Source organism: Chrysochloris asiatica, unplaced genomic scaffold (assembly GCF_000296735.1).
Source record: "Chrysochloris asiatica unplaced genomic scaffold, ChrAsi1.0 scaffold00003, whole genome shotgun sequence".
NCBI lineage: Eukaryota > Metazoa > Chordata > Mammalia > Afrosoricida > Chrysochloridae > Chrysochloris > Chrysochloris asiatica.
Genome location: NW_006408521.1, coordinates 11433921 through 11444887, shown reverse-complemented (window position 1 = coordinate 11444887; position 10967 = coordinate 11433921). Strand labels below are relative to the sequence as shown.

The 10967-nt window shown below is 40.5% G+C and overlaps 1 pseudogene; it reads right to left on the bottom strand.

Annotated features, from left to right (window-relative positions):
• LOC102835360 overlaps positions 1–10358 on the bottom strand; it is a 30189-nt pseudogene extending 19831 nt beyond the window's left edge.
• Positions 10359–10967: the final 609 nt, after the last annotated feature.

Here is a 10967-nt window from a genome sequence, read left to right as displayed (position 1 = left end):
GATATGTTCTTTTTGAGAATGAATGCAACACCATTCTTCTTCAATTTGTCATTCCCAGCATAGTAAACTATGTGGTTATCAGATTCAAAGTGGCCAATAGCAGTCCATTTCAGCTCACTAATGCCTAAGATGTTGATGTTTATGCATTCCATTTCAATATTGACAACTTCCAATTTTCCCAGATTCATACTTCGTACTTTCTGTGTTCCGATTTTCAATGGATGTTTACAGCTGTTTCTCTTCATTTTGAGTTGTGCCCCATCAGCAAAAGAAAGGTTCCACGGGCTTTTCTCCCACAGGCTTTACTCCATTCGTGTCAACATGGTCAGCTCTCCTTTGAGGAGGCAGGTCTTCCCCAGTTACATTTTAAATGCCTTCCAACCTGAGGAGCTCATTTTTCAGCATTATATCTGACAGTGTTTCTCTGCTATTCATAAGGTTTTCAGTGACTAAATATTCGGAAGTAGTTCATCACTCCTTCTTCCTAGTCTGTCTTTGTCTGGAAGCTCATCTGAAACCTGTCCACTATGGGTGACCCTGCTGATATTTAAAATACTGGTAGCATAGCTTTCAGAATCGCAGCAACTCACAAGCCACTACAGGATGACAAACTGACAGACAAGTGGTGGGTATGTATACTAGGTTTGAACAAATCAGTAAATATATTACAGATAATGAGAGCCTACTTCCTCAATGTCAGCGAAAGAGATTACAAATAAGGATGGGAGAAGTTAGAATTAACTGATGGTGTTGGACTGGAACTGTTGTTAGATGCCATGAAGAATGAATGGAATACCACCTGGTCCTGCACCTTCCTCATAATCTTTGCTGGTTGTGCCCATTGTTGCAGGCACCATGACAATCTATTTCATTGGGGGTCTTCCTCTTTTTTTGCAGAACCTCTAGTTTACTAAGCATGATGTCCTTTGGGGACTGGTCCCTCCTGATAATATGACCAAAGTACATGAGAGGAAGTCTAGCCACCCTCACTTCTAAGGAATATTATGACTATACTTCTTCCAAGAAAAATTTGTTTTTTATTCCAACATAGATTTTTTAATTCAGTTTCTGGTATAATCAGTGTTCTTCACCATCACCATAATTCAAAGGCATCAATTCTTCTTTGGTCTTCCTTACTCATTGTCCAGCTTTTGCATACAGATGAGGTGATTGAAAATCATCATTAGAACACCACAATAATTTTTGCAGACAAGATTCACCAACAGATGCTAAAATTAGTGGATAAAATTCAAGAAGGAACAGGGTATTTGGATTGTTTCAATCTCTCTTCCAAGACATTTATTAATTTTAAGAGAGAAAAATCTTTAAAATAAAGAAATTTCCCAGACAAAGTCTTAAGCATGTAATCCAGGTTACCATAACAAGTATTGAAACATCAACATCATGTACCTCCTGATAGGGTGCACTGGTAAGAAAACACGACTGTGGTATTCTTGCCAAAAAATGCAGAACTTCAATCCAACCATGAGTAAACATCAGACAAATCCAACTTGTAGACATTCTACCAAAGAACTGACCATTACTCTTCAGAAGGGCAGAGTCATGAAACACAAGGACAGACTAGAGGAGACTATAGATTTGTTGTGGGAAGACTTCAAGATAATTCCCAGGATCCCTCTTCTTGATATTCTTGCCTTTGTGCATATCCTTCTTTTGAAGAGGACTCATAACTTGTTTGTATTCAATGGACAAAAGCCTCCATGAACCTGTAATCTCAAAGAAATGAAGTCTGCCAACAATCTGAGCAACTGCGGAAGCAGACCTTCTCCCTGTTGAATCTCTAGTCCTGGTGGGATGGTTGCAGTCTTGTGAGATCCTAAACAGAAGACTTAAAGCCATGACTCATGAGCCACAAAAACTATGAGACAATAACAGTATCTTGCTTTGTAGTAATTTGTTACACAGCCTAGAAATTTGATATAGGAGCTATGACAGCTAAATGCAACATGGGATCCTGGACTGGATTCTAGAACACAAAAAGGACACTAGTGAAAAAAATGAATGAAACCTTAATAAAGTAAGACGTTTTATATCAATGTTAATTTGTTAGTTTTGATCATTGTATTATGGTTATAGGGGAGTAAGCCCAAAAGTATTACTATTAGGGTTCCAGTTCATAGATACACAAGCTTATTCCAAACAGAATATGTTTAAACATACCTCTGAGATCATGGGGTAGGTGCAGACAAGTTCTTTCAGTAACGTACTTATCTTGGTCTCACCAGGGTGCTTTAAAAAAAAGTCTAATAAAGCTATGGTTTGTGAGGGGATTCACTTGGCCAGTTAAATTCAAAGGTTATGATGACTGTCTTGTGGGATTCCAAATGGGTAATCTTCATAAATTTTCTCAAAGGACATAGGATGATCATGAGGGTTATTAGGGAGAAGTTTTAAGAATATTGAAAACTGCATTGGTGCAAAAAGGCCAGGAAAACCATGCCGAGGAATTTTTCTCTATCACGGCAATGTCTCTGCTCCTTAAAACCAGTGAGGACTACCCTAGGAGATTTGCATTGGGTAACTTTATCCTATCCCCCCTACACCCCTGATCTTTCTCCTTCAGACTTCTTTTTGTTTCCCAAACTCAAATGGCATTAAAAAAGACCACCATTTGAGTCCTTTGAGGATGCCAAAATGGCCATTTTGATGTGGTATAAATCAAAGAGTGTAGAATCCTATGGGAAGGGTTACAGAGATGCAGCTGTTGTCTGAGGTGTATAGACCTACATGGAGGATCTGTCAAGAAACAATAGCTTCACATTTTGAAATTGTTGTTAAGTGCTGTTGAGTCGGGTCTGACTCCTAATGATCCTGAGGATTTGAACTGCAGACCTATGGCTAACAGTCCAGTGCTTATCCTACAGCACCACACCAGTGTTTCCAATGGTTTTGTTAAATGAACATTTCTATTTGTTGCAATCCTTTTTGACTTAACCCTGTATAAGAAACTAATACCAGGGGAAGCAGAAGAAAGGGCACCTGGGAACTGTCTTTATTACTTTCATAATATACTTATAATATATACTTAACAACAACAACATTACTTTTACAACTTTCTGTATGTTTAAATTGGTATAAAAATAACAAGTGAATAACTAACGCTATTCTTTGTTGCTGCCGTTGCTAAATGGCAACTGTTGGAGTTGGTTCTGACTCGTAGTGATGTTGTATAGGGTTTCTGAGGAACGGCTGGTGAGTTTGAACCACCAACTTTGCACTTCAAACCAACATTACAGTTCAGTGCTTATGCTACAGCACCACACCAGGACTCTAACACTATTCTTAGCTACTACAGTCTTGGTAAAGGTCACAGTTTATTTTGTTGTTTTGAGATCTAAAAGGACAAGAGGAGGTTGTTGTTGCAAGTCAAGTCATTTCTGACTTAAAATGACCCCATGTGTGCAGAACAGAATTGTACTCTAAGGGATTTTGAAGGCTGTGACCTTTGAAAAGTAATCTGCCAGGCTTTATTTCCAAAACACCTCTAGGTGGGATTGAACCACTAAACTTTTGGTTAGTAGTTCAGTGCTTAACCATTTGCATGACCCAGAGAGACAAAGGTGAGGAAGAGGAGATGATTAGAAAGCATGTCCACTTTTCAGTGAGAGACACAAAAGGAGTTGGAATTGTCAGCGGCAAAAGAATTTAGGTACCGCGCTTTCGTTTGCCCACATTATTCCTGAGTGCAAGTCAGTTAGACACAGATCTTCCCACCAGCCCAGGACAGATTGCCATAAAGGGGCCCAGGAGACTGCCTAGGAGATGGAGGAGTCAAGAATATGACTGTGAGGTGGAACTATCTTCATTCATTTATAGTGCAGCTTGAGAGATTTCCTGTGCCCACTAGCTTTGAATTGTAAGTTGGACCAAGTGGGTGACTATATCGTCCTTCTGGTATGGCAAAAACTGTAGCAATGAGTCCATTAGCTGACTTAGTTTACCATCTTACAGGAAGAATTCAAATGTGGAGCTTTCTAGGTGTCAAATTTCAGCTGTCTCCTAATCCTTGGACAGGGGTGATTGCTGCCAGGAGCTATGTAATCCTGCATAGGACTATAAATCCCTTCCTGCGACAGATGATACAGTCCTAGTTGCTCTCTGGTCCATTCTGATTCATGGCGAACCCATGTATGTCACAGTAGAACTGTGCTCTATAAAGTTTTCAATGACTGATGTTTCATAAGTCAATGGCCTGGCCTTTATTCCAAGGCACTTCTGTGTAGACTCAAGTCACTAACCTTTTGGTTAGCAATTTAGGGCAGGGGCTCTGAGAAGACAAGAAATGAACATGCTTTATATGTGAGGAAGACAGCCTTTGAGATGGCTTCATAATCCCCACCTGCTGGTATTCACACCCATGTATAGTCCCCTTCCCTTGAGTGTGGGCTGAATTGGTGATTGTCCTCCAAATAATAAACTATGGCAAAAGTGATAGATGTCGCTGCAGAGATTAGGTTACAAAAAGACCAGATTCCCACTTCCTCACTCTCTGTCACTATTTCTCTCCCTTTCTCTGAGGACATCTGGTTAGCATGTTGCAAGCTGACTAAGAAGAAGCCCATGTGATGTCTCTGGACAATACTCCAAGAGGACCTGGAGCCTGCCAGCAGCCACACAAGTGAGCTTGGAGGCGGGGTCCTCCCTCAACAAGCTTCCTGATGAAACCACAGTCCTGACCAACACCTTGATTTCCAGCTATGAATGCTTTTAATGCAGAAAACACCAGTTAAGCCCTGCCTGCATTCCTAACCTAGGGGGACAGAGATAATAAATGTTTTTTGTTTTAAATTACTATATTTGTTATACAGCAATAGTTAGCAAATGTGATTTGCATTATTGCAGGTAAAATGGAGTGCTAATTCTATATTTTCCAGATGAAAACGCTCTGAGAGTTTGACTTTCTAGGTCTGTCAAGTCCGTCGTAGAAAGAGGCTTATGTGGATTTCACCTCCACTCCATTCGCTGTCCCTGAGTGGCCTGAAGCAATATCAGCCCTAGTTTGAGGGCTCTGATGTCTCTGCTCTTGCACCCTTCAGAACAATCTAGAAACTGTTAGAATGCATCAGACCATGTGCTTCAGATAAAAGCATCATCCATAAATTGCTCAGGTTGCTTCTCTTTCCTTCCAGGGAAAGTTGTTATCTCGGTTCTATATTCCCCTGGACTTCATGCCGTTTTATTTGTATGTCCTTTCCTCTGTCCTGTGTGAGAAGCACTAATGACACAGTGGTTTAAACTATTGGCTGCCAACCAAAAAGTCAGTGGTTTGAACCCAGCTGCTGCCCCATAGGAGAAAGATGAGTCTGTCTGCTTCTGTAAAGATTTCCAGCTCAGGGAACCCTGTGGGGCAGTCGTATTGGCCTACAGGGTTCCTATGTATAGGAACCAACTAGATGTAAGGTTTGGTTTTCTGACTTTCAGACCAGTTGGGTATTTTTTTTCCTCCCAAAAATGGGGTTTAAAATTTCATTCTTGAAAATACACCACTCTCATATGAGTTGTGAACCAAGCATACTTTCATATTTTTTTTAAGTTGAAGGGAATTGTGTGATTTCATCCCATTTGCAGTGTGACAAAATGTATAAAGAATGTAGCGGGCTGAGAGTCCTTGCAAGAGTTGTTGTTGTTGTTAAGTGCTGTCAAGTCGGTTCTGACCCATGGCAAGCAGCTGGTGAGCTTGAACTGCCGACCTTGCAGTTCAAACGGCTTTGCAGTCTGGTGCATTAACCCACAATGCCACTCCAGGACTCCTTGCAAGAGTTAAAATACCAATAATCTTCATTCCATCTTGAAAACATTGCCACATTATGAGATGCAAAGAGGGATTTAACAAAAGGAAATCCTGGTACATTCATATCTAAATCAATCCCTCAATACTTTTGGTGGTTAGTACTCACTACCTACTTATCTATTCATGTTGATATGTGAACTTCTTATTCATACTAAAATGAATTTGCCCAGTTGGGAATGTTTTTTTGAGAAGAAGAACAACAAAAAATGTTAGTAAGTTGAACATGGACTTCTGGTGTGGTGCTGTAGGATCAGCACTGGGTTACGAACCATAAGGTCGGTGGTTCAAACCCACCAGCTGCTCTTCAGGAACCCTATACACGGTCGCTTAAGGAGCTCTGGTAGCTCAGTGGTTACGAATCGGGCTGCGAACCTCAAAGTCGGCAGTTCGAAACTACCAGCTGTTCCGCAGGAGAAAGATGAGGTGTTCTGCTCCCATAAAGATTTACAGCCTTGGAAACCCTGTACAGGGTCACTATGAGTTGGAACCGACTCCATGGCACATAACCACCACCACCACACAGGGTCGCTATGAGTCGGAACTGACTCGACCGCACTTAACAACAAAGTTGAACATGGACATACTTGCATCACAAAAAAGGCACCTGCCTTTAATATGAGTTGTGAGATTATTATACCTAAACCTTAAAAAGTTATTCTAATAGGAAGCAATTATTTTAACTTATTTGCCACATTGCAAATCAGGTGATGCTGACTTAGGTAGCAGATTCACACAAGATATAAACATTCCAAAAAATGATAGCGATATGAGGATCTCTCAAAGAGTACATAGTGTGCTTTTCAATAGGTTTGAAGAAAACCACCTGTGGGATTCTGAAAGTTTTTCTCCTGCCTAATAAATTTGTCTTAATTATCCATTCCATTTTTTAACTCACTTGGCCTTGGGTGCATTTCTTCATATTAGAATCCTGCTGAGAAATCACCAGCATCAGCCATCCATGGTCCTATGCTTGGGTTCTTTTACAAATTCAAATTCCCAAGGTGGTACATCAAAGTGAGATTGAATTGTAAAAAGTCATTTGTTGTTTTTGGCCGGATGTGTAGTTGACTTAAGTCAGGACCACAAAGCTAATGCACATAGCCCTTAATGTGGTTCTAAGTGCCTCACGTAGATTAACTAGTTTAACCTTCACAACGACTTATGAAGTGGGTGATATTACTATTCTAAATTGATATAGAAGAGAAAATGAGTAAATGGCAGAGCTGAGACTCAAACCCAGTTATTCTGATTCTCCAGACTCCATGCTTGTAACCATTATGCATACTACCCCGCATGCACCAGTATATGCAATTGAAAAAAAAAAAAAGAAAGAAACTTACTAAAGAGAAAAGTGAAATGTTCATTACTATGAATTTCTTGGTGTAAAATTCATTCTGCATAAGCGAAAAAGGAATCTAAATGATTTCAAAGAGTATGTCATTTTTTATAATAATGCTTTTAAAGAAATTGTTATATGATTTTTAAACACTACAACGATAGGAATGAACCTCCAGTGCCTGAAATCAGTTTCCAGATAGATTGATTGCTTGGGAAGGGGCATTTTCACTGACTAACTTCTGTCACTTAGGTCCATCAGATGAAGTTAAAAAACAAAATCCTTGTTCTCTTAAGTAGGTTGAAAGCAAGTTCATACTGGGAATTTGCCAAGCAAACCTTTTATTGAACATAGTGTTTTGGGACTGATATCTTGAGCCCTGCCCAGTCTGAATAATCAGAAATTTCATATCAGATGAGTCCAAAGGTAGTAGCATGGCTTTCCATCAAGAAACCGGTCCCAGATGTCACAACTGTAAAGGTAGAAGTTTCGTAACAAAAAGAGGGGAGTTTTTAATCTTACAGTCCAGGAACAGAGGACCCTAGGACCATCAAGGGAAAAGAGCATGAGCAGAATGTGGGACTCTATCCAGAGAAGGAGGCAGAGATGAGGGGGCATGGAGAGAGGGAGCAGTTGAGGACTCTAGACTCATGGAGTGAAAAAGCCTATGTGCTTGTGGCCAGGTGCTTAGTGGCCAGGAGGCAGGCTTGCAGAATGTGCCCTTTGTTTGTTTAAATGATTATAGATTCCTGAGTATTTTTGTGTACACCCACCCCACCCACACACACACACACACACACACAGAGGAAAGAGAAGCAAATACTGTTTTTGAATGATGATGCACGGAACAGACTGTAATCATTGCAATGAAACGATTGTGTAAAACTGATGTTCTCCCATGTAAACTATCACTCAATTCACAATAAAAACTGAAAAAGAAAGAAACAGGCCTCAGAGCATTTTCCTGGCCAGACTTCCCTTGCTAATGTCAAAGGAATCGTGACTAGATTAAGTATTGTTTTAAAATCATAAATGCACTCTCTTATTGGCCAAGCTAAAATGAGTTTTTACTCAAATTCTTTTCTTTTTTTAAATACCATTTTGTTGTGTTTTCAGTGTAGTGATTCTTCTATAGCTTCAACAAGAAGTCTGGAAAATTGTACAAGCTCAGCAGACACATAATTCCTTTTAGCTTTGCCATTGCCTTGGGATGGGATGGGGGCGACCCTGTCACCTCACTTTTTCTTCATCATAAAAGGGACTTAACATCCTTGGCATTTCCCAAGCTCACATGAGGGAAATGAGTTATGATGTGAGAACTTTCTGAGCTTAAGTTTTATGTAACCTTCTTGACTGAGGAGGTTTATAACGTGGTCTTGGCTATGCCTTGAGACTCACAGAAGCAAGACTTAGAGCACTATCTCATTTCTTTCTTTCTTTTTTAAAGCAGCTTTGAGATATAATTAATATGCCATAAAATCCACATAAATTGTTTAATCAATGGCTTTTTATTCACAGAATTGTGCATCCATTAATTTTACAACATTTTCATTGTCACAAACAGAAACGGCACACCTTAGCTGTCATCCCATAATTCCCTCATTCACCCAGCCCTACACAATCCCTAATCAACTTTCTATTTCTTCAAGTAGAGATTTTCCTGTTCTAGAAATTTCCTAACAATAGAATCATATTAAATGTGGCCTTTTGTGTCTGGCTTCTCTCATTAAGCTTAATGACTTTCAAGTTTTTCCATGTAAATGATCAGTACTTCATTACCTTGTCTGGTCAATGATAATTCCATTGTATGGCTATACCACTCTATTTATCCATTTGTCAGTTGATGGATATTTGAATTATTCCCACCTTTGGCTACTTTAAATAGTGTTACTATGAATATTTTTGTTGTTGTTGTTATTAAGTGCTGTCAAGTTGGTTCTGATTCATAGAGACCCTGCATAAGGTTTCTGAGGCTTCATGGGAGCAGAAAGTCTCATCTTTCTCCCACGGAGTGGCTGGTGGGTGCAAACCATGGACCTTATGATTTGCAGGCCACTTTTATCACATGGAGCCCCTGTGTTCCCATTATGAATATGAGTATGCATATATCTGTTTGAGTATCATTTTAAAACTATTTTGAGTATATATAGCTGGGGTGGAATTTCTGGGTCACATGGTAATCTATGTGTAACTGTTTGAGGAACTGCCAGATTGTTTTCTTTTAATTTTGTTTTATTGTGATTTGGCTGAAATGTCAGACTGTTTTCCAAAGTGGCTGAACTGTTTCATATTTCCACCCGTAATGTCTAAGCTCTCCAAGTTCTCCAGGTTTTCACTAATGTTTTTTATTTCCTCCACCATTTCCTTCTTTCCTTCTTTTTTTAAATAATAGCCATCCTAGTGGATTAAGGTGGTCTCTCACTGTGGTTTTGATTTTCATTTTATTTCCCTGAAGGCTAATGCTTATGAACACCTTGAATATGCTCTTTGGAGAACTCCCTACTTGTAATTTATTTCTAGTCTGCTTCAGTTTCTTCCCCTTCATGGGAACAGGTACTATTACATGACTCTTCATCATGGACTTCATTTCCCTTATTACAACACATAACCGCCACAAAAGCATGAAACAGATTTATAAAGCTCATGAATTAAATTAAGCTGAAACAGATTTAGTCAGCTAGTGATTATATACATACTATTATCAAACACATTGATTTTTTAAATCCTTCAAATAGAGATCTCAAAGTCCATTCCAAATGGCCTTCTAATCAGTCTAATGATTGACCTTATCAAAAGGTCCTAGGACTTCAGGCGCTTCCCTGACAGGGCAGCACAGGTGCACGGGCTCTGGGGAAGGGTGGGTGGTTTCGTACAGAGGCCCCCACTGGGTAGACAGACAGCCTTTGGGCAAATGTAAGACTTTAGCCTCCAATACTGTAGACTTGATTTTTTGAAGGGTCTAGCTGCTGGGGAGTTGTGGGCATTTTGGACCTTTGCCCACCTGCACTCGCCTGTGCTCGCCTCCCGCTGGCCTGTGCGCAGGACTTGAGAGGACCCGTTCGGAGGGCGGGCGTGCCCAGAGAGCCAGTGGGGCCACAGGAACTGGCATGGTCCTTTGTGGGGGTGGGGGGGCGGCTCATTGGCACAGGAGGTGTTGTCAGGCTGGGTGCCCACGGCGCAGGGAGGCAGAGAGGCATTTTTTGATGTCATCAGACATGGATGCCATCTACCTGCAGCCACTAATTCCGCCCTCCACCCCCTCTGTCTAGGCTAGCCCTCTGCCCAAAATCCGAGGCTCAGGCCAGCCCATCAAGGCACAAGCCAGCACAAGCAGAGATACTTTGAGGTGGGTTTTTACCACCAGCAACAAGGCAGTTCTGCTGTGGCTCTGCAGGTTAAGGGACCAGACTGCAGAGCCTTTTGAACTGCAAGGTTGGTGGTTTGCGCCCACCAGCTGCTCCTTAGAAACCACCCTATACTGGGTCTTTTTTTTTTTTTCCTTTTTCTGTGTGTGTGTGTGACTAGGATTGCCTTAATTAATCTCGTTGTTTTTTCTGATGCTGAAAATCCTTCTTTTTTTTTTTTAGTCTTGCTTTGTTTTTATCTCATCATCGACTTTGTTTTTGATTTTGATTTTGGTTTTGTTTTCTACCCGACTGGTGTTGCTTGGCTGTCACATAGCCTCCCTTCTGTTATCGAAGAACTCTGCTTTTGTTTTTGATTTTGATTTTGGCTTTGATTTCTACCCAACTGGTGTTGTTGGGCTGTCACATAGCCTCCCTTCTGCTATTGGAGGACTCTTTGTCCCCCTACATTACA